The following is a 24,038-nucleotide window of genomic DNA, read 5'->3' as shown; positions in this document are numbered from 1 at the left end:
GTGCCTCCGTAGGATGGAATCAATGTACCCCAACTGTCTGCGTTTAGTGTAAATCGTGAAATAGTGCGGACGTGTTTCAGATGTCTGCGATGTGAGTAACAGAGGCGGAACGTGGGGACCAGCCCGGTATTCACGTAGCAGGATATGGAAAACCGCCTAAAAACCATATCCAGGCTGGCCGCCACAGTGGCCCTCGTCGTTAATTCGCCGGGTGGATTCGATCCAGGGCCAGCGCACCTACCCGAGGCCAGGAAGCAGCGCGTTAGCGGTCTCGGCTACACTGCCGGGTAGTTTTCATCTCTCTTAAACTAAAAATTTAAAATCTTGGTCTTGCCTTAAGCCATAACATTGTTATTCTTTAGTATGAGACCTTCAGCTGAGTTTGCTTGACATGTTTTAAGCTAAAGCCCTCAGCCTGTTTAATTTAAGGCCCTTTTCGTAGGCTTCAATCTATTATATTGTTTGGCTGATACGCGACCTTCAGTTAGGTTTCATCCTATTTAGAATTAACATTGAAAATCTTTGTTTTGGCCTTAAGCCATAACACTGTTCTTGCTTAATGTGTGGCCTTCAGCCTATTTTTATTGAAGTAAAACACTTTTTTGAAAGAAGTGAAACTTCCAGAAGGATCCCTGTACCTCAGTTCCTTGCTAAGGCCTTAGACCCTGGATTTTCGTATGTGGCTTTCAGCCGATTTAGATTAAATCAAAGGAGCTCTTTCGTTAAAACCTTCAGAGTTTTTAATTCTTGCTTATGTTATTGTGAATTGTAACTAATCAAATTTATATGTTGAGTGTAACTGGCAGCAACTTATTTTGGCCCCTTTCCACAAATATTAACCTCATCCACTCTGTCCTGCTAGTACAGGGATTTCAGGCTACTGTAAGGTAGCATTTCCGAAATGCCTCTGCAGCAGCCGCTTCATTGACTGTGCAATGTGCGGAGTTGCGTCATGTTGCATAAAAATGATTCTACACACAAATCCAGGATGTTGAAGGGTTCGTACGACGTTGGTGCACAGAATACACTCATAACGCGTACATGTGGTGGTACAGGAACAGTACCGCCAGGTCTCATATCTTCGACAAAACACGGTACTACGATGAACGATGACGTCAATCCGCACCACACAGTCACATTGCAGAATGAAATGGTACCAGCTGATGTGCGTGCGGATATTCCGTTGCCCGTATTCAGCAGTTCTGCGTATTGACATGTCTTTGGAGATGGAAAAGGGCTTCTTCCGCCCACAAAATATTTCATGCCCATTCATTGTCCACAATGAACTTCGAAAGAACTTGTCTTTTGGAATTTTGTAATAATTTGCTCCAGACCGTTAGAGACATTGGACCAATGCCTCTCTCCCCCCTCCCTGCGCCAATGATAAGCCGTTCAAACCTGACGTCATTCTAAGCAGTGGTTCTCTTCTTACAGCGTTTTGAAACTGAAACTTTAATTATAGGTAACGTGTACGTTGTATCAAGGTGAGGAAACTGTTCATACAGCCAGCAACAGGATCAGAGACACCTCAACACCTGTTGTGAACAGTGATATTCCTACCACATTACCCTGAAGCACGCTGAACTCTGCTTCCGCTACTGACGACATATCTCCATTAAGAGAAACGCACCACGTTGGGACATCAGAAGCCTGTAGCAATTCTGTCTGACGTCCCCAAAAACTGGGTGTTGTTGTATGTTTACAAATGTACATCCAACAGCGACGTAATCCGGGTTTCCACAAGCAACTAAAGTGACGCCACTCTATTGTCAGCGAAGTTGTTTGTCGTAGAAACCAAATTGTGGTCGCTCACTCGAGTGACGTCACTTTTTGCTATACAGCTAAAATTTTAAGTCGTTTCACTTTGTAATGCCTCTAACCTTCCCTTGCCACCCTCTCATTCGACTACCACCTGCTGTCCCCATTTCGAAAGACAGTCAATCAGTTTGTTTTTTTCCGGATACTACAACAAACGCGCGAAAAAATGATTTATCTACTCTAGCGTGAAACTAAACTTCAAGCTGCCTTTTTAAGACAGCTACATACAGAATAAATTATACGCTTAGGTTTACCTGAGGCTCTCTCTTACTTATCTATGTATTAGAAAATTTTAAAAACACAAGTGGGACGAAACGCGTGTATGGCATTATAGGCCGGGAGACCGCGTCAGGATTTGCTCGGCCATCTAGTGCAAGTCTTTTTATTTGACACCACTTGGGCGATTTGCGCATCGATGATGATGATTCAGCTATGGAAGTGACCACAAGTGAGATAGTTACTGTGATGACGTCATGTGGTATAACATACCAGCAATCACGAAGGTAAAATAACGTAATGTATGTTAAAAAGAAGCATGGTATTCCGTATCTGTGTATCGGCTCACCGTCGAAATTGCAACGCCACTTAGGCGGCATGAACAAACGTCACATTCGCATAAAGTGCGCTCCACGCGTGGGTATTTCGGAGTACATTCTCCCACCACACTCCAGGTTTCAGGGTGTTGGGGGAGCCATCAGTTACAACTCGCAGTTACATGTGATGTTTCTGCAGGGTAAAGTAAACAGTACTCACTTCATAATACAGGTTGCTTATCCCGTGCCACTTGCATTACCGTAGCAGGAAAGTGTTATGTAACTTTAGTAGGATTGACGTACGCCCACACGCCGCTGCTGCAATGCAAGCGTGCTCTTCACGGTGTACGATAACTGTCCTGGCCTGCAGGATCACCAAATCTCTCGCCAGTCGAACATTTACTCACTGTAGAAGCCTACACAAACCATTGCTGAACTGCAACTAAAGGAGCAAGGTGCTTGGGACAGTCTATCGTAGGATAACATTCGGCAAGCTTACAACAGTTTCCACACGAGCACACTCACGCCTGCGTTGCCGTCAGAAGCGGCTGCACATTACTGATACGATTGTCTGGACAACCTGTACTGTGGTATGTGCCCTTTAGTGGTCTTAATTTATTACCATCGACTCTTACAATTATGAATTACACTCACATCACTCGCCAACAAAATGGCCTTGTCCCTGAGGGTGATGCATTTTCTCTAGCAGTCTACGGTGGGCGTGCAATATGTAATGCAACACATTTCTTTCTCGAAAGTAGGTTGGTTTTATTTAGGATTCCAATATACCATATTATTCCCCACTCTTTAGGCTACAAAACCCAATTTTTCACCATAATTTCCGTTTAATGCGACCGCCTTACACCACCTCACTTGGAGGGCACGGTACAACTCTACTGGTCGACGTCGGAAGCTGTGTCTTGCAGCATCAATAATTTCCCCGTCATCCACCTACTGCTTTCCGTGGAGTGCATCCTCCGTTGTCCTTTTGTAGTACTATATTAATCGGCCAGGAACCTAACGGGTACACACGTTTAAATATCCCAACTGGTGGACGAGCATGTCAGCACTACCAACAGAGACATCTGAACAGTGTCCGCGCGTCCCAACACTGCAGGAGCCACAGCTGTGTGCGCGGACGGGCAGTACGCAAGAGAGTGGACACGTTAGCGAGACCTTGATGCGATGCTTACAGGCGGCCCGCCCAACGAGCCCTCGGGCTTTTGTTCACCTTCAGGGCTCTGTAGACATTCCGGGAGCGCCTCTGAACATCTGCGATACTGTGGTTCCCCGCAAAAGAAACTCATTGACAATCTCTGGTCGGAACCATGGAGTAAATACCTCTGGAATGAGCATTGCGTTCTGCGCATGTTGTCAACATTAAACCAGGATAGTCACGTGTTTTCGGGACTTCGCTGTGCGTGTGTGCTTTCCGCAGAGTCTGAAATTTATAATATCAAGAGTTTTTGTTGTGTTTTCACCGTTTGTTGATAGTGTAATAGCTACGGTGAATTACTGTTGTTGCTACTGATGCAAAGAAAAATATGTGAAAAGAGGGATAGTAACTTTACATGGGTCCTATGTTTAAAAATTTCGAGACTCATTATAATTAAGGCCTGATTCTGTAGACCTATTTTTCTACGATTTTATGACTATATAATTGATATTACGGCTCGTACAAAAGCTTATAAACAATCGCTTCCTCTCGTAAATTTGCTAGTGAAACATGAAAGGGAATGGTTAGTTGTTTCAGCAAATACTATCCTCCATGCATTTAGCGGTGACTTGTCGGTTATGTATATAAGTTTGAAAGGTGGGAGACAGATGGATTCAAGAGAGTGGGGGTCTGTAGTTGTCTTCGTACAATATATGTGTCCAAACCTTTTTGTTTACTATAAAGTTACAGTAGGAGACCATGTTAAGTGTGTCTAGGACATGGAAAATGATTATGTGTGATTTATATTTTACTTTCCCGAAGGCTGAACAACGAGTAAAGATGTGGCTCCAGAAAATGAGGAGGAGTAATTTTGTCCCCACAAAATATTCCGAAGTATGTTCGAAACACATTGAAGAGCGATGTTTAGACACAGAAAACTTTGGGCGTGTGTGGCTGAAGGTAGATGCTATACCAACTATTTTTAATTTTCCACAGCACCTACTACCAATTTCTGCATTCAGCTTAAATACATTTTCTGCACAAATCAAATATTCAGCGTAAATACATTTTCTGCACAAATCAAATAAAAGACACAATAGTGTAGCTAATCAAAGTACATATTCATCTTCTTTGGTGTATTTTGCCTTCAATTTATTTTCTTCACAATTTGATTAAGAAACGTAAAATATTAGTAAACATGTCCCAAAACTCTTTCATTTGTGTCACTTTCAACTTTCCATAATGGTGTTACATGGGTTGACTGTTACATGACCAACTGTATTTGCTTTACAGTACATTTATTCTCCAATCGCCTCCCCCCCCCCCCCTTGTTAGTCTACTATTTATTTAATGAACTGGGAGCAAGTGCGTAAAATAAACACTTCAAAGTGTCACCAGTAAGAAAAATTGTGCTTTAGGTCTCAAAAACGAGAAAATAAATACGCAGAAAAAAGGACGAATTAGCATGGAAATAATCGCTAATGTCTACATCTACATCCATACTCCGCAAGCCACCTGACGGTGTGTGGCGGAGGGTACCCTGAGTACCTCTATCGGTTCTCCCTTGTATTCCAGTCTCGTATTGTTCGTGGAAAGAAGGATTGTCGGTATGCTTCTGTGTGGGCTCTAATATCTCTGATTTTATCCTCATGGTCTCCTCGTGAGATATACGTAGGAGGGAGCAATATACTGCTTGACTCTTCGGTGAAGGTATGTTCTCGAAACTTTAACAAAAGCCCGTACCGAGCTAATGAGCGTCTCTCCTGCAGAGTCTTCCACTGGAGTTTATCCATCATCTCCGTAACGCTTTCGCGATTACTAAATGATCCTGTAACGAAGCGCACTGCTCTCCGTTGGATCTTCTCTATCTCTTCTATCAACCCTATCTGGTACGGATCCCACACTGTTGAGCAGTATTCAAGCAGTGGGCGAACAAGCGTACTGTAACCTACTTCCTTTGCTTTCGGATTGCATTTCCTTAGGATTCTTCCAATGAATGTCAGTCTGGCATCTTCTTTACCGACGATCAATTTTATATGATCATTCCATTTTAAATCACTCCTAATGCGTACTCCCAGATAATTTGTGGAATTAACTGCTTCAGCTGCTGACCTGATATGTTGTTGCTAAATGATAAGGGATCTATGTATTCGCAGCACATTACACTTGTCTACATTGAGATTCAATTGCCATTCCCTGCACCATGCGTCAATTCGCTGCAGATCCTCCTGCATTTCAGTACAATGTTTCATTGTTGCAACCTCTCGATACACCACAGCATCATCTGCAAAAAGCCTCAGTGAACTTCTGATGTCATCCTCCAGGTCATTTATGTATATTGTGAATAGCAACGGTCCTATGACTCTCCCCTGCGGCACACCTGAAATGTGTGGCAAATTCGGTGTTTTTCGGATACTTGCAAAAGTACTAGCGTACTATCAAGTCGTTTTGCAAGACTATGTACGTCAGCCTCTGTAATACTATAAAGTGCCGTATCATACCGAAAACTACCAAAATCGAGTGCATCTGAACTGTGACACCTATCGCAAAGAAGCTGAATGCAATATCACTTGCCCTTAAAAGTTACGTACCTGGTTTATTCCCGGTATCAAATGGATACTGATAAAATGTCTGCGCAACATATATAAATAATCCACGACACGTATGAAAAGAATCCGTCTAACCTAGGGATGTAGTGACATTCAAATTATACAGGGCGCTATACGGACAAACACACCAAGTTATCAATCTATGTTGACAACACAAAATCTGTTCTGCGCATGTGAATGCTCACTCCAGAGATATTTACTCTATGCTTGAAACGCACCTCCGCTACATACGCCATTTTGAAACGACACGTACGAAAAGAATCCGTCTGTACTAGGGATGTAGTGACATTCAAATTATACAGGGCGCTATACGGACAAAAACACGACGTCCAGATAACACGTGACCAGGCCGGCAATCTATGTTGACAACACAAAATCTGTTCTGCGCATGTGAATGCTCACTCCAGAGATATTTACTCTATGCTTGGAACGCAACCCCGCTACATGCGCCATTTTGAAGGCTACCTATAGCGCCGCCACCTATCGGAACCACATGAAACTATAGGGTCTGAAGTGGGAATATTTCACAATATACCTCAACAAATGCCGCATTTTTTAAACCGAAATTGACCGAGAAACGAAATCTGTTGCATTACTTAACGAACCCCTTCGTATGTAGGTAGTCCAATACCCAAGATACTATTTTGACCCTCGGATTACGGTGGTGACTTTTCGGACACACGTAGGTGAGAAACCTATATCAGAGCAGCAACAATACTTACCTGCGGACGAGCGATCGCACAAGCAAAAAACGTTGCCAACAGTGGCAGCCAGAGTTTCACCACCAGTGCCATGCTTATATCGTTCTCAGGTCTCCTGGCACCCTGAAGAAAACAATACTCTTGTTAATTGGCATTCACAGGCGCGGAAAAACCGTGTAGGACGGAGAAAGTGAAATTGTGTTATTGAGATGTTACGTAGTTGCATCACAATAAAAGAACAATCACATCGAACCAACGTCGAAATTAAATTAATTTTGCTAAGGTCTACTACGGCTTTCGGGGCAACAAAGTGTCTGACAGTCTAGCAACAAATTCGATCATCAAAAGTAGTCATAAGTATGACAACGTTCTGAATATTGTTAGACTGTTTTGTGAGTTCAGAGAGATGGAACTTACATCGAAAAGGCAAGTTAGACGACATACGAGTTTTTGTTACAATCGTCGAAATATTGTCTCTACCGTGGTCAGAACTGAAAAAAAAAATGGCTCTGAGCACTATGGGACTCAACTGCTGTGGTCATCAGTCCCCTAGAGGTTAGAACTACTTAAACCTAACTAACCTAAGGACATCACACACATCCATGCCCGAGATAGGATTCGAACCTGCGACCGTAGCAGTCGCACGGTTCCGGACTGCGCTTCTAGAGGTCAGAACTGAGTCTGACTCTGGACGCGAGGAACTGTCCTGGGAGAAACCAAGTTCTTCATTGGATGTACTTACAGATGTTTTTTAACCCGATTACGCCGTAACATTGGTAGAATCATAAAAAGAAACTCTACGCTCAATAGTATCCGATCTTTTCACAGAAAGTGAAAGTAGGCAGTTGCTAGCAACGTAGATGTCATTTTTAGACAATTAATCGACGTCATCTACTTTATATATGGTGGACGCAGCGAAATTATGCGCAAAGTTTGCACTGATTGTAAATCGAGCTGTGGAGTAGTTGCAAAGGACTTTTCTATTTAAAGTTTGGCTTACTACTTCAAAGTAAACCCGACACGCGCATTAGAGGGGCTAGGCAGCTTTCGTGACGAAGGGGCCCATTGTTATCTTATTTAAACAAACAGGACACTCGTTCTGGCTCCCCTTATTTAAACAAACCACTGTTTTGGTCTCATGTTTTGTTTATTTACGACGTAATCAATGGGCAATAACTGTCACGGTCGTTACGATTGATGGTCAATAAGTATCATCATTAACATAATTTATAGCCAAGATGGTGACCGGTTAGCGCGAATACGAGTACATCCACGCTGTAGGGTTGGTGTCCAATCGAAGTGACGTGAGCTCTATTTTTATTCGATGTTTCATACTTCATGTCAGTGCCTGGAATTTTTTCAGACAGAAGTCCTCTACAGTCGATATGTTACACCACGTAAGTTCTGAGTAAAAGCAATGTGGTCAAATGCTTTTAGCCAAAAGAGATAACTGTCGTCAGAAAGATCTTAAACGGTGACCCAAATATGGCGTCACTGCTCCCCTGCTGGTGCAGTGTGCTTCTATTGGCCCCTCTTAGTGTCCCCAAACTAGCATTCTTAGTCAGTACCTCGCTCGAGCAGGAGAAGCAGCAAATTCGGGTGATATTCGCAAATTTCCAGCTGAGTATGGCACCCAGAGGTATTGGCTTAGTTTTCGCGAATTTTCAACAGTGTGTGGCACCAATGCTACTTTTGGCAACATACGACGCTGTTTAAAGTTTCGTGGCTACTTTTACCAATTTTTTAAGGAGAGGCAGGTCAATATGGATTTCAATGCTATTTTACAGATTTTCCCGCACTTTTTAAGAAGATAACACGTAAATGTAAGTTTCGTTCTTATTTTCTCACAAGTTTTTGTGAAGCTTCACATAAATATATGTTTCTTGGCTAATTTTACCGATTTTTCAAGAATACGCCCGTAAATGTACTACGCTATTTACAGTTTTATGGTAGTTTTACCAATTTTTCGAGAAGACTGACGTAAATATTTAACTGCGAATGTTTAAATATTTCCGGAACGTACCTTCTCTAAGCACACCTCTACTATGTATAGTTATACCGATTTTTCCCAGTATCCCACAAATGGCCACTTTTTTCAGGAAGACAAATGTAGAAAAACAGGGATCAAACAATAGCCACATCGCGATAATTTAAGAAGTTCCGCGGATCTACAGCGCTAAACAACTTAAATTTAGCAACAAATATGCACCAGGCCTGCGTTTCGCTTAAACAAATCTTTTCCCCTGCACTTTTAGCGGGTGATGTAACTATCAGGATCCCTAATGTCATATGACTAATCTGGACTTTTAAATAATACTGGGGGGAACGCTTCTACAGAGGAAGATATCTGCATTCCCGAAACCCGCACTCGGCCGGGGCAGTGTCATGTTTCTGCAAGACACTGAGCGCACCTGGTGGATAGACGTCACCTCCACCACACCAGCGCCGCTGCCGTTGCTTTATCTCAAGCTGACGGACTGGATTGCGGGCACGGTAGTAAATACATATCTTTCTGGAATCTGGCTGAACTATTCCTCGAGCATGTTTGTAAGGTTATTTTTTTTATTTTAGATTATTCATTAGTTATTGCAAAAAATGTGACCAAAATACCCGACAAAAACATATCTTTGTTTAAAACCCCCACCACTTAATTATTTTTTTTCAAATTTACAAAGACTGTGCTATTACTCCTTACGCAATATCCTAAAGACTAAGAAAATGGTTTCCTTTTTTTTAAAATTTCAGATAAGATTTGCAGACCACAGGACCTCCGTCATGGATACACTTTATTTTGCATGAGGCAAATTTGACTCCCCGGTTGGGGACCTTAATGAAAACTGGAATATGTTGTCCAAGAATCAATAAATAACGTGCAAAAAGAGCTACATTAATTGTTTCATTAGTTTTTCCAAAAAAAAAGTCGCTTATTTTATAGGAGAATGGACGCTTAAGTGATCTATGCCCCACAATGTCCATACTGTTATCACAGACAATCGAAAGAGCTTCGAAACAAGGTCATTTTGCTTTGATTTGAATGCTTAATATGTCGGTTGGTTAACTAATCCTCAACTTTATTTGGAGACAAAGAATTTGAATAAGTGGTCTTCACATACCCAGGCAAGTAGTTTCTGCAGTTTACGTTAGAAATCGATTGAAAACTTCTTTAGTAAAAAGGTTTCGAACATTTGGCTATCAAGCCTGACAATACGTGGCTGCACCACCACTTCACTTACTTTTGACATTTTAGGAGTCCGGGCAAATGTAGAGGATGAGTGTGGTAGTCATTGGGAGCTCCGACACTTGATGGGTAATAGAGCCTCTCAGGCAAATGGCAGGCACGTCGGCAAAGAAAGCCGGTAAGCACTCGGTATGTTTGCCGAGAGCTCCCGTCCGAGACTTGGGGGAGGCTCTGCCAGGAGCTATCGAACGCACTGGGTGCGATTGGTTGCAAATCGTTGCTCATGCACGCATGAATGACACCTGCCGTTTAAAGGAGACCTTCCGCTCTCGGAAATCCAGTTCAGTATGAGACTTCGGACGTTAGTAGTATACCTCTAAAGAGTCCGCTCATAAAAAGTCTTAAAACGCACTATCCAGAAAATTTCGAAAAAAAAGCTTTGAAGCTTTAAACATACAAAACACACATAATGATCATAAGTAGCAAGTTAGAAGGGTGCTGAAGTAACCCCTTGAGTAGTTTACTACACTGTCATGTGGCTGATAAGGGTGAGATACTACCTACCTGCTGGTACGGTTTATTTTGTTTTCTTTAATTGTTTTAAAAATCACAACAACTGTTACAGAAAGTTAATGATCTAGAGTATTATCAATTAAATCATAAATAATTTTGTTTTGCTTATGAAATGGCTCTCACAGATACTTAAAATGTGAGTTACGCTCACCAATATTTTCTTTTTAAAAAGATGAATAATTTCAAATGGATTTATAATGGAGGTAAATTATTTACCACCGTCAAAAATTCTGGGTAGTGTTTCAATACATAATATTTTTTCACAATATCGTGCGCATTTGCCATTTTTATATTCATGTGCAAGCACCAGAGTTATCACAAAAACATTGGAGCCAAAAACATTTTGGCTCTTGTACAATTTATGAAGGACGATTGTTTGCAGGAACAATGTTTTTTTTAAAAACCTGTTGAAAAACATACTTCGTTGGCATTTCTGAAAACTTCTCTTTCATCATAACGCCAGGAAGCTTACTAGGCATATCGGATCGTTTCTTCAAAAACGGACGATGACAGCTGATCATATAGATTGTGTTTCTATATAGTCTTAAGGAGAATTTATTTGTCTATTACACTGAAGAGCCAAATAAACTGGTACACCTGCCTGATATCGAGTAGGTCCCCTCGAGCACGCAGAAACGCCGCAGCACGACGTGGCATGGAGTCGACTAATGACTGAAGAAGTGATGGAGGGCATTGACACCATGAATCCTGCACGGCTGTCCATAAATTCGTAAGAGTACGACGCAGTGGAGATCTCTTCTGAACAACACGTTACAAGGCATCCCAGATATGCTCAATAATGTTCGTGTCTGGGGAGACTGGTGGCCAGCGGAAGTGTTTAAACTCAGAAGAGTGTTCCTGGAGCCACTCTGAATCAATTCTAGGCGTACGGGGTGTCGCATTGTCCTGCTGGAATTGCCCAAGTACGTCGGAATGCATAACGGACATGAATGGATGCAGGTGATCAGGCAGCAGGATGCTTACGTACGTGTCACCTGTCAGAGTCGTGTCTAGACGTATCAGGGGTCCCATATCACTCCAACTGCACACGTCCCACACAGTTACAGAGCTTCCACCAGCTTGCACAGTCTCCTACTGACATGCAGGATACATGGTTTCATGCAGTTGTGTCCATACCCATACACGTCCATCCACTCGATACAATTTGGACGATACTCGTCCACCAGGCAACATGTTTCCATCGTATCAATAGTCCAAAGTCGGTGTTGACGGGACCAGGCGAAGCGTAAAGCTTTGTGTCGTGCAGTCATCAAGGACATACGAGTGGGCCTTCGGCTCCGAAAGCCCTTATCGACAATGTTTTTTTGAAAGGTTCGCGCGTTCACACTTGTTGATGGCCCAGCATTGAAATCTGCAGCAATTTGCGGAATGGTTGCACTTCTGCCACGTTTAACGATTCTCTTCAATCGTCGTTGGTCCCGTTCTTGCAAGATCTTTTTTACGGCCGCAGCGATGTCGGAGATTTGATGTGTTATCGGATTCCTGATATTCACGGTACACTCGTGAAATGGTCGTACGGGAAAATCCCTACTGCATCGCTACCTCGGAGATGCTGTGTCTCATCGCTCGTGCGCCGACTATAACACCACGTTCAAACTCGCTTAAATCTTGATAAGCTGCCATTGTAGCACCAGTAACGGATCTAACAACTGCGCCAGACACTGGGTGCCTTATATAGGCGTTGCCGACCGCTGCGCCGTATTCTGCCTCTTTACGTATCTCTGCATTTGAATGTGCATTCCTATACCAGTTTCTTTGGCGCTCCAACGAATTTTCAATAAGATAAGTTTTGTATACGCTTTATCAGATTTTTTACTTGTCTATAAAAATAGACGTCACATGGCTGAAAAAGTCAATTACATTTCGGAGAAATGACTTAAATCGTATATGTTGGTGATTTCTCGTGATCCTCAGACAATTCGTCGTATAAATCGAGCTTTGCTTGTCCACCACCAAGAGTCAACAACCAACAGAAACCATTCTTGACCCACATAGGACTTCAAAGACCAGTTGGGAAAGTCAGTATACAGTTCTGTCGTTATCTTCCCAGATCTGGAAGACGTTATTACAACGTTTTTATAATTTAGCTCATATTCTTTTACGTTTTTTTTTTAATTTGGGGACCAAAGTTACCGGTTGCCTCTTGTAAACAAACGAACACTTGAGGTAGGATGCTTCTGGAAAGAGCACATTGAGCGATGTATGAATGCGTCACTTTATTATGTCCAGTCTTTTGGCGAAAAAAGTTTTATTTCCTTTGACAGCCGGAGTCCTATTGTAGACCGACTGATACTGTCATCCTGGAAAGGAAAAACAACCCAATTTGAAATATTTTGTGAGAGAATTGTAAAAATAGGGAGTAAAATGAATTTTTAATACCCTGCAGCGAACACCTGTCTTTTCCGTGTTGATAGCAAAATCTTTTTTGAAATTCGGTATCAGTTTTAACGCCTGGGTTCGAAAAGTGTCTGCAGCAGCCAAGATTTCCTCGACTGTCACTGTGATGTCACCGCCAGACGCCACACTTGCTAGGTGGTAGCCTTTAAATCGGCCGCGGTCCGTTAGTATATTTCGGACCCGCGTGTCGCCACTATCAGTGATTGCAGACCGAGCGCCGCCACACGGCAGGTCTAGTCTAGAGAGACTCCCTAGCACTCGCCCCAATTGTACAGCCGACTTTGCTAGCGATGGATCACTGACTACATACACTCTCATTTGCAGAGACGATAGTTTAGCATAGCCTTCAACTACGTCATTTGCTACGACCTAGCAAGGCGCCATATTCAGTTACTACAAATGTATTCTGAACAGATAACATTGTGAATCATGTACCGTCAAGAGCGACGTTCATCATTAATGGATTAAAATTAAGTATCAAACTAATTACGTCCGCCTTCTGAATTCTAATTCCTTGTCATGTTCCAGACCTCACATCAGTACAGTTCTTCCCTCCTCACGCCAGCTTGCGTGAGCTAAACGCGTGCATTTCGGCCTCCTCTACTAACACGGTGTTGGCTCTTCTGCCAACACAACAGTCACTGTTTCTTTTCTCGAAACAAATCTCGTCACTTTTCGCTGACAAAACCGTAGTTAATTTTTGAACCTATGAACCCAGCTGTCAGAAGCTTTAAATTCAAAATCTGTCAACTGTTGTGCTGCTGCTAAAGCCCACTGTTGTAATTCTCTCGGGCTTCAACAGAACGAAACTGATTGCTGCGTACCTATTAAATTGATTGGCTCCTTTTTTTTATTTCTTCTTCCACTGGGTTAAATATTCCTTCTTTCTTAACCGGCCACATACCTTTTTTTTGTAACGTTTATAGTATCCACGTGACGTGAGCTTTGCAATATTAACAACGTTAATTTTGTAATCCAAAGAAAGAGGGTTCACTTCTCTTGTCTTCTTTTCTTCTGGTTCATATTCGTCCGATGAGCTGTGATCTTCGCACTTCTCGAAAGGTTCGCCTTGGCGATTTTAATTTTAGTGAGGAAGTTCGTCATCAGTCACGTGTTTTTCCAGCCAACATGTCCATAATACGTCTGGAAATTTCTTCGCCCATCAACATTGCTTCACGAGAAATTGTCGTTGAAGATTCCCATGGAATCGAATTGTTTGCAGCAAACAAGCTCTCGTAATAAACAACCGCACCTTATAACGTCACCTGTATGACGAATCTGAAAATTCTGATACTTTCGCAATGTCTTCAGTGGCAGACATTTTTAATTCACAATATTGTAAAAATTCCGATACGCTCCAATCTCTGCGAAAGGCAGGAATGAACTGGCTCTGTAGCAGGTAAGGCCCATTGGACTGTTAGTTCCGTGCGGGTCTTGACGCTTCCTGACCGCATGCCTGTTTGTATATACGGTAGGGCAGTAGCTGTACTCTGCCTTTTCACGAAGACATCAGTTCCTCGCATTTACAACCAATATTTATAATCTTGCCACAGCTTATAATGTAGTCCACTTTGTAATGACATTGTCATGATAGCAATTAATAGTTTAATTTATCTCCATTAAAAACCCATTTGAAATTATTCAACTTCTTAAAAAGAAAGTGCTGACGACTGTAATTCAATTTTAAGTAGCCTGTGACAGCCATTTCATAAACAAAATAAAATTATTTATGACTTGACTGATAATATTTCAGGTCATTTATTTAAAAGTTGCTATAATTTTTAAAACAAGAAAATAGAATAATCTCGAGTTGGAAGGTACGATCGAACCTTGATCCGCCTTATGACATTCTCGCATGCAACTTGTGGTGTCACCGCCACACACCACACTTGCTAGGTGGTAGCCTTTAAATCGGCCGCGGTCCGGTAGTATACGTCGGACCCGCGTGTCGCCACTATCAGTGATTGCAGACCGGGCGCCGCCACACGGCAGGTCTAGAGAGTCTCCCTAGCACTCGCCCCAGTTGTACAGCCGACTTTGTTAGCGATGGTTCACTGCCCACTTACGTTCTCATTTGCCGAGAAGATAGTTTAGCATATCCTTCAGCTACGTCATTTGCTACGACCTAGCAAAGCGCCATTATCAGTTACTATGTACCGTCAAGAGCGACGTTCATCCTTAATGGATTAAAGTTAAGTATTCCAACAGATACGTCCGTTGTTTCTAAATTGTAATTCCCTTGTTCTGTTCCAAACTTCACGCCAGCCTGCGTGAGCTAAACGCGTGCCTTTCGGCCTCCTCTAGTAACAAGGTGTTGGCTCTCCTGCCAACCACAACACAACTGACTTAGCTATTTCTACGTACGAGCAACGCTGAAAACTTTACAGGCCCTTTTTTCGGAGTTTTCCGGCTATTGCACTTTTAAGACTTCTGTACGTGGACACGCTTGAGGTATACTACCAGCCTGCGAAGTCTGATCCCCTACTGAATTTCCCGGAGCGGAAGGTCCCCTAGTTCGATTCTGAGGCCATCTTAGCTGTTCCTTTCTGCGGTTGGCGGAAGTGGAGAAGGGAGCCAGCATCGCACGCGAGGTGCGAGGTCATCTCTCTGTTGTCAGCGTCGTACACAGAGTCGATCATGATCCAGTGGTCTGGAGCAGAGGGGAACGTCTAAACAAGCGGCTCAGCCGATTCTTCGACGATATCCGATGCGAATATCTGGGCCTCCGCTATCGTGTGGAGAGTTTTAGGTCCGCCTCAACAGGTCTGGCGTATACCTCACACACAGAAAGCGATTATGAGGGCAGCGGAGCAGGTTTACCATGCTCATAGGCGAACCCCCACCCCCGTCGGATCAAAAATGGTTCAAATGGCTCTGAACAGTATGGGACTTAACATCTGAGGTCATCAGTCCCATAGAACGTAGAACTACTTAAACCTAACTAACGAAAGGACAGCACACACATCCATACCCGCCCGTCGGATCAATGATCAATTGCCTGACGATATCGAAGACAGATTAACCACATTATTTTTGTGAAAATTCCTCCTTGCAGATTGGAAATAGAATAGGTTAAAATGATATTACTAAACTGCAGAACATCTGTAGTAAGGTCCTGGTATAAGTTTTGCTCATTAAAGGTAATAACGTCCTGATGGTGTTAGGAAGAGAAACTTAACTGAAACAGCGAGTAGCAACGAAATACTAAACGCAGATTGGAAAATATAGGGTTGCAGTTATTGAACTATATGAAATAAAAACGTCATCGCTTCTGAATGGTTTGCGTTAAGACTTTCAAACTGCAAGTTTGGCCGCGGTACATATGGGAATTAACATGCGCATGCATGGTTTGCAAGCCCACTTTCAATTGGGTGGATCGGCAATGAGTAAAATTGGCGCCTTTATGGAACTGACAATTCGCATTTCACGATCTAGACGTCTCTTCACCCTCACCGGACGACTGTGTGGTGTGCAATGTCCAGCCACGGAAAAATCGGTGTGATATTCCTTGATGGCACGGTGACTACCGAGAGATACGTGATGGTTTTGGAAGATGATTTCATCCCCATTATCCAAAGCGACTCTGATTTCGACAAGATGTGCTTCTGTGAAGTTTGGAAGGTAGGAGACGAGGTACTGATGGAATTTAAGCTGTGAGGACGGGTATTGCTTGGGTAGCTCAGTTGGTAGAGCGCTTGCCCGCGAAAGGCAAAGGTCCCGAGTTCGAGTCTCGGTCCGGCACACAGTTTTAATCTGCCAGGAAGTTTCATATCAGCGCACACTCCGCTGCAGAGTGAAAATCTCATTCTGGAAGATGTGGTTCATTCAAGACGGCTCGACGCCAGTGAAGCAGGAGAGTGTTTGATGTCCTGTAGGAGCACTTCGGAGACATCACTCTGGCCCTGGCGTACCCAGAGGCTCCTGGCATGGGTTTCGATTTGCCGCCATATTCTCTCGATCTGAACACATGCGACTCCTTTTTGTGGCGCTTTATTAAAGACCAAATGTACAGATATCACACCAAAACCATTGGTGAGCTGAAAACAGCAACTCAGGAGGTCGTCGGCAGCATCGATGTTCCGAGACTTTAGCGGATCATGCAGAATTTCGCTATTCGTCTGCGCTACATCATGATGGCAGGCATATCGAAAATGTCATAACCCCAAATCCGAATATCTGTAGTGACGTTAACATGTTGAATAAAGTGTGTGCACGCCGTAGTTTGTAACTACGTTTCTTTCATATAGTTTAATAATTGTCACTCCGTACATTGCCTGACAAAAGAAGTGAAACATCTAGAAGAAATGGTCCGTGTCACTTCGTATGTGTACACATCAGCAGGTATGTAAATGAACAGAGTTCCAAACTTGTTTATGATGTGTAGAACGGTCACCAGAGTGCATCAGTGTTGTTCGTATTTGGTGTTGTTGCTAAACCTGGTAGCATATATACATATAAGGGGCGTGAACAGCGTCAGACATTGAGTGATCATGTGGTATCGATAGTAATGATGCCACGGCGTACAAAAGTTCTTAGGTTGGCACTACCACGCGACACCGACGACAGCGCCCTCTAGCCGGTGCTGATTCTGCCTATTTGATCAAGAGCAGACGGCCGGGATACTTCGCTTCAGCTTCGCATCTCAGGGCAAAGTTATGTATTACTATTGTTGCTAAAGTAAAGGTGATTTTAATTCACACTGCAGTACCGAGAGATTTTCACATTTTCCTGCTCCTACCCACGCGCAGCCTTCCAGACGGGATACAAAAGATCAAGTGACGGACACGAAGATCTACAGTATTTGTGTGCGACAGCATTATCAGCACCTAGAATGAGATTTTCACTCTGCAGCGGAGTGTGCGCTGATATGAAACTTCCTGGCAGATTAAAACTGTGTGCCGGACCGAGACTCGAACTCGGGACCTTTCTTTCAGGAGTGCTAGATCTGCAAGGTTCACAGGAGAGCTTCTGTAAAGTTTGGAAGGTAGGAGACGAGGTACTGGCAGAAGTAAAGCTGTGAGGACGGGGCTTGAGTCGTGCTTGGGTAGCTCAGTTGGTAGAGCACTTGCCTGCGGAACGCAAAGGTCCCGAGTTCGAGTCTCGGTCCGGCACGCAGTTTTAATATGCCAGGAAATTTCATTATCAGCACCTGTTTGAGTTTCGAAGGGGCTTCATTGTGGGTCTCCATTTGGCCAGTTGGTTGAATCGTGCAATATGCAAATTTGTGGGATATTCCGATGCGACAGTGCTCCAATGATGGACTGGATGGGAACGTAAGGGCAGGTATATTGGTTGTCAAGTTTCCAGTCGACCACCATCTCCGACGACCACATGGAAGAATCACCATACTGTGTGCCAACAACATCGTAATCCCTGTCTGACATCCGACAACAAGTACTAGACTCCCCACAACATTCTGTATGATACCACACCATTGGTCAGAGAACAGCAGCATCCGGACTAGGGAATTACCGTCCCATGCGTACGCCACAACATGAAAGGCTTTGTCTGGAGTGGTGCCGTGACTGGGAAGTATGGATCGCTGATGATTGGCGCCTAACTGTCTGCAGAGAGGAACCGCTGTACTTCTCTACCCCGAATGATCATTGCCGACGAGTATGGTGGTGATCTAGGGAGATGTCCCAATCTTCAAATGTTGCGGAGAGACACAGGGAAGTTACTGATGACGTCACGGTTTGAAGAGCCGCCAGATATGACTTCAGGTCACGGCTACTAGCGACTCAGGCAACTCTGACAGCACAACGGTACGTCACGGACATCCTGCGTCCTCATCTGTTTCTTCTCAGGTGGCACTATCGAATGGTTCAAATGGCTCTGAGCACTATGGGACTTAATATCTGAGGTCATCAGCCCCCTAGACGTGGAGCTAATTAAACATAACTAACCTAAGGACATCACACACATCCATGCCCGAGGCAGGAATCGGACCTGCGACCGTAGTGGTCGCGCGGTTCCAGACTGAAGCGCCTAGAACCGCTCGGGTCCGCAGCTCGTGGTCGTGCGGTAGCGTTCTCGCTTCCCACGCCCGGGTTCCCGGGCTCGATTCCCGGCGGGGTCAGGGATTTTCTCTGCCTCGTGATGACTGGGTGTTGTGTGATGTCCTTAGGTTAGTTAGGTTTAAGTAGTTCTAAGTTCTAGAGGACTGATGACCATAGTTGTTAAGTCCCATAGTGCTCAGAGCCAAGAACCGCTCGGCCACACTAGGCGGCGGTGGCACGATCATGATACCGATTTCCAACAGAACAATTTTCGCCTATAGTTGGCACCGGTGTCTATGAGCTGTGTGCGTGACATTGAGGTTCTCCTGTGGCCAGCAAAATCCAGAGTTCTGTCTCCGAAAGAACATTTGTGGACCATCTCAGATACCAACTTTGTCCCATAGCCAGTATCAGGGATATAAGGCCAGTTACAAAAATTGTGGGCCAGCTTTCTCAGGAGAGGAGAGAACGGGTTACTGACACCCTTCCCAACCGAATCAGTGCATGCATCCACGCCAGAAGAGGTGCAACGCCGTAATTAAAAGTGTGTTCATACTGCAACTTCTTTATCAGTTTGACCCTATTTTGTTATTACAGCAGTAACATCACATACCCTCTCAACATGTGAAGTTCAATTTCATTTCCTCCTCCTGAAATGCATAGTACCCTTGTTAGGCAGTGTATATCGCAAGGATACGTCAGACACCACTGATTCCGGAGTGTTTATTGCTGTAAAGAATTCAATAATGTCTAGCGCTGTTACTGCGGATTTCGAATGTGAAATATCTGCAGGAAGCTACGCTTCAAAGTTGGGTCGAACATGGTTATCAGATGCTTTTATAAATCACGGGCGTCAGGAGCTGTGGCAAAGCGTTTCGGATAGAACTTGCAAAATATAGAGAATTTGTTATATGTCAGAGTAAGGGGAGACTTTCATTTGCCAACTATAGAAAGAGGGTCATGCGATCAAAACTGGTGCCACAGAGAGGAATTCGTGTGAGATTATTTTAAATGTCTTGTCTGAAAGTTATTTCGAGCAGATAGAGAATCAACTCGTAAGGGTAACGTCTTAGACTTCCTAACAATAAGCGGACCTGAACTCTTCGGATCACTTCATTTAGAGGAGGGCGGCGGTGATCATAAAGCTGTGATGGCATTAATGACTACAGGTGTTGCAAGGAATGTTAAGAAAAGTAAAAGTATTTTAGCTTAGCTAGAATGACAGTATATCTGATGAGTCAGCATCAGATATTCAGTTTTGAGGACGACGATGCAGAGCATAAACGGATAAAGATCAAAAGTATCGTTCAGCACGCCTTAGACAAGTGTTTTCTGAGTAACGTATAAAGTGTTGGGAGAGACCCACCATGGTTCAGCAGCCGTCTTAGAGAGTCGCTACGTAAGGAGTCAGAGGTTAATCACAGATTTAAGCGAACTCAAAACCTTGCTGACAAATAAAAACTGAACGAAGCGAAAATGAGTGTTAGGAGGGCAATTAGAGACGCTTTCAATGAATTGGAAAGTAAAATTTTGCCAACAGATTAAAAATCTTAAGAAGATTTTTATCATACTTAATATCAGTAAGCACATCAAATTAATCTATTCAGTTGTTCAGTAACCATACTGGAAGCGTAACGGATGATAAGAGCAGAGAAGACGCTGAGCTACTGAATTCGGTGTTACGAAACAGTTTCACACCAGAAGGTCGTAAAACAGTCCTTCCGTTTCAATCATCACACGATGCGGAAATAGCAGATATTGAGACAAGTGATCACAGAACAAAAAAGAACAAAAATCGTCTAAAACTGGAAAGGCATCTGCGTCACATGATACACACGTAAGATTCTACACGGTTAATGTTAAAGCACTTGCTCCCCTTCCATCAGCAGTTTATCATAAATCGCTGGAGCAAAGATGATAATACAGTCAACAGGTTATAATGGATGTAGGGTGCAGTAGTTTTTCAGAAATGAAGATCGTTACACTTAACAGACTAGCGTGCACAGGTGCACTGAACCAGTTTTCGAACTAGAGACGACAACAACAACAAAACAACAATTGAAGGACGATACTGCATGTTTATACTGCTGTGTCACAGGTTTACGCCTAGTCTGCGAGCATGGCACTTTACATCTAAGTTACGTAGGCAGCCGCCTTCCTAGCAGACCGTCTATGACACCTGCCACGCTCCACACGGCCCTGGACGACACCCAAGAACTGTGAGAGGTCGCCGAGCCAATGGACCTTTTCCTTACGCAGCACATTTGACAAGAAGTGGACCCAGCGGTATCTTAGAACTGAGCGGCCAATTTAATCCGAGCAGGCTCTCTGAGACAGGTCCCGAATTTATCAATACCTCACTCAGAGCCACCGTGATGTCATCACCGCCGCCCGCGCCGATCTTCCCTACACAAAACCTATGACGACACCTTCAGAGAAAAAGATGTGAGCCCGACATCCTGACTGAACTATGGACTTGTAATATTTATGTGTTCCACCTTATAATTTGCTTCATCAAACTCCTTAAAAACTATTGTTGTGAAATTTAACTCATCATTCGCTCAAGACTTTACATTTGGCATATAGCATGCAAGGACTTCAACTTTTCTATATTCTCATTTCATTGGCAATTGGCGTCGAGTGTTGTTCCTGTTACAAAAGCAAGAAGGTTGCTTTTGCTTATGACTGTTTTCAAACCAAGTTCAATCGAAGAAGATAGTGTTATTTTGATTAAAATAAACTTGAAACTGATTCTATACACGAGCTTTCTTCTCTAGACCGTCTGCAGCGGATACGTTAATTGTCAACGAGGTATTTTTTTTTTTATAAGTCAGTGCTTAGGTGTGTGCTCCAGTACAGGTAGACACTCCCTTTACGTGTGTTTTCATATCCATATTTGTTCACTCTGGCTCCGTTGCTTCCAGTATGGTATCTTCAGGGAATGTCTCTTCCTAGGTGTAGTAGATGCAGAGACGACCTCCAGTGCCTGGAGGTCCTCTCTGTGTCGTCCTTGGAAGTCTTCAAACGCCTCTTCCAGATTCACACCATGGTCAAGGGATTCCACCTCCACAGTTCCCAACATTCGACAACATCTTCAAGCCATTAGCAAACTACATAGTCTGCCTGGAGCAACACTTCCTGCTGCATGGAATATAAGGTGATACCCAGCTGTGCACCTTCATCCTGGGATATGCAGGTCCAGAGATTTTACCACCTCCTGAATTTCACCCAAAACTGGAGCCACAAGCTGTCCTTACAGCCATGTCTATTTTGATTCTCAGGCGCATGTCGTGACGACTCATCATAAATTTTTTTGCTGCCACAAGTTGCTGCGACAGCCTTATTCTGAATGGATCACGCGTCTCAGGACTGCTATTTTTGTTGTGTAAATAGTCTCATGCAGCCTTCTTCGTCAGTGACATGGTCCTTGTTCACACCTTCAAGTTAGAGGACGCATTACTGGGTACTTGCCTCCTCATCATCAGTGCATTCCACCACTCTCTTAGGTCGCCAGCTACTCTGGAGGGCTCCTGCACCACATGTGACATCCAACCACCATTCCACCTTCTGACCCAGGCACACATGTCACCTTGTCAGGATGCTGGCTAGGAGAGTGTTCCCTCAGCCACCCAGCACTCCCCATAGCAACTTCCTTCATGTAGCTAATGTTTCACTAGCCATCAATGTCACCACTGTCCTTCCCATCGTGCTAAGTGCTCCACCTGTGGGAAGTCTGACCGCCAAGTCAAAGTTTGCCAGGTGTCACTCAGGATACTGATGGACTTTGCCCATAGGGTTCCCTCGGAAATGGAAGGACATCCAGCAGTGCTTCGCCACACGGGGAATTCGCAGCCCACCACAGCACTCATCAACATCCTCATCCAGCTACAGATTGATTCAAGGTCCTCCGTGGCCATCACTGCTCGGACCTTATAGCCCCCAGACAGGGTCTCTTCCTCTTAGCCGTTTTTTGACCCCTCTTGCACAGTTACAGCAATGTACTCATCAAGGTTTGCATGTTTTTTGCAGCCCATGTAAATACCATTCGAACTCTCTTCAGGCCAAGATTTTGAGCATGGGCATCCTGGACCCTATCAGCGTCTTGGGAATGGATCTCAAAGGCTGGCTTTGATGTTCACGATTCTAGCTGTGTTGTCAATTCCTTGTGTATTAACACTCAACTGAAAGCTCTTTTCCCAGAGTTTAGTGCGGTTTTCTCTGACCACACCTCGCCGGTCAATGATTTTGACTTGCATATCACCCTCTTTCCGTCCACAATCCTGAAAATCCACAAGGCCGGGAATGTTCCATTTCTGCTCCATAAGAAGCTTTGACAAGAACTCCAGTGACTCATGCATAAAGGTAGCCTCTGGTCCTCAACAGCCAATGAGCCTCCCTCACCATCATAACTGAGATGCCCAATGAGGCGTTGCACATATGCAACGACTTCAGTTCCACCATCACTAGACAGTCAGTTATCAAGGCTTATCCCATTCCTCGGGTAGAGGATATACTCACCTGCCATTCCAAAGGCAGGGTGTTTGTTGTAATCCACCTCAAAGATGTGTTCCTCCAACTTCTGCTTGCTGCAGGCTCCCATTGCTTTTTGGATATCAACACCCTGTTCAGTCTCATCCTACACAACAGGCTTCTCTTTAGCATCGCGAATGGCCTGGCGATTTTTCAGCAGTACCTTGAGCACCTTACCCACCAGATCATTGACACAGCAGATCATTTAGATGACATCTTAGTGGCTGGCAAGGACAAATGAGACCTGGCTAACAACCTCTAAATGCTCTTCAAACTTCTTCAGGGAACAAACCTCGAGTGGAATACGGATAAGTGTTGACGTTTCATTCCCCAGGTGCAATACTTCGCCCTACCCCTCAGTATGTGGAGGTTATGCAATTCCTCTCTACCTCCACCCTCCCCAATACCAGTCAGCTGAATTTTGTGTCGAGGCACCTCACCTATTACTGCAAAGTTATTCCACATTCTGCAGCCATTTTTGAACCCTTATATCACCTGCTCCACAAAACTGTCCACTGGAACT

General features: G+C 43.9%; 1 long non-coding RNA gene and 2 other non-coding genes across 3 annotated transcripts in view; 2 read left to right on the top strand and 1 right to left on the bottom strand.

Moving 5' to 3' along the window:
* LOC126272924 (uncharacterized) overlaps positions 1–24,038 on the bottom strand; it is a 41,397-nt gene that overhangs the window by 7,399 nt on the left and 9,960 nt on the right. The window contains exon 2 of the long non-coding RNA XR_007549278.1: positions 6,839–6,940. This is a non-coding gene — a long non-coding RNA (uncharacterized LOC126272924). The remainder of the gene's footprint in view (positions 1–6,838; positions 6,941–24,038) is intronic.
* Positions 16,654–16,728, top strand: Trnas-cga (transfer RNA serine (anticodon CGA)). The gene has a single exon. It is a non-coding gene; the product is annotated as a tRNA-Ser (tRNA).
* On the top strand, positions 18,025–18,101 carry Trnar-gcg (transfer RNA arginine (anticodon GCG)). The gene has a single exon. It is a non-coding gene; the product is annotated as a tRNA-Arg (tRNA).

This window comes from Schistocerca gregaria, chromosome 5, assembly GCF_023897955.1.
Source record: "Schistocerca gregaria isolate iqSchGreg1 chromosome 5, iqSchGreg1.2, whole genome shotgun sequence".
NCBI classification, from domain to species: Eukaryota; Metazoa; Arthropoda; class Insecta; order Orthoptera; family Acrididae; genus Schistocerca; species Schistocerca gregaria.
Note: the sequence above shows the minus strand (reverse complement) of the source record. Positions and strands in the feature narration are given on the sequence as shown.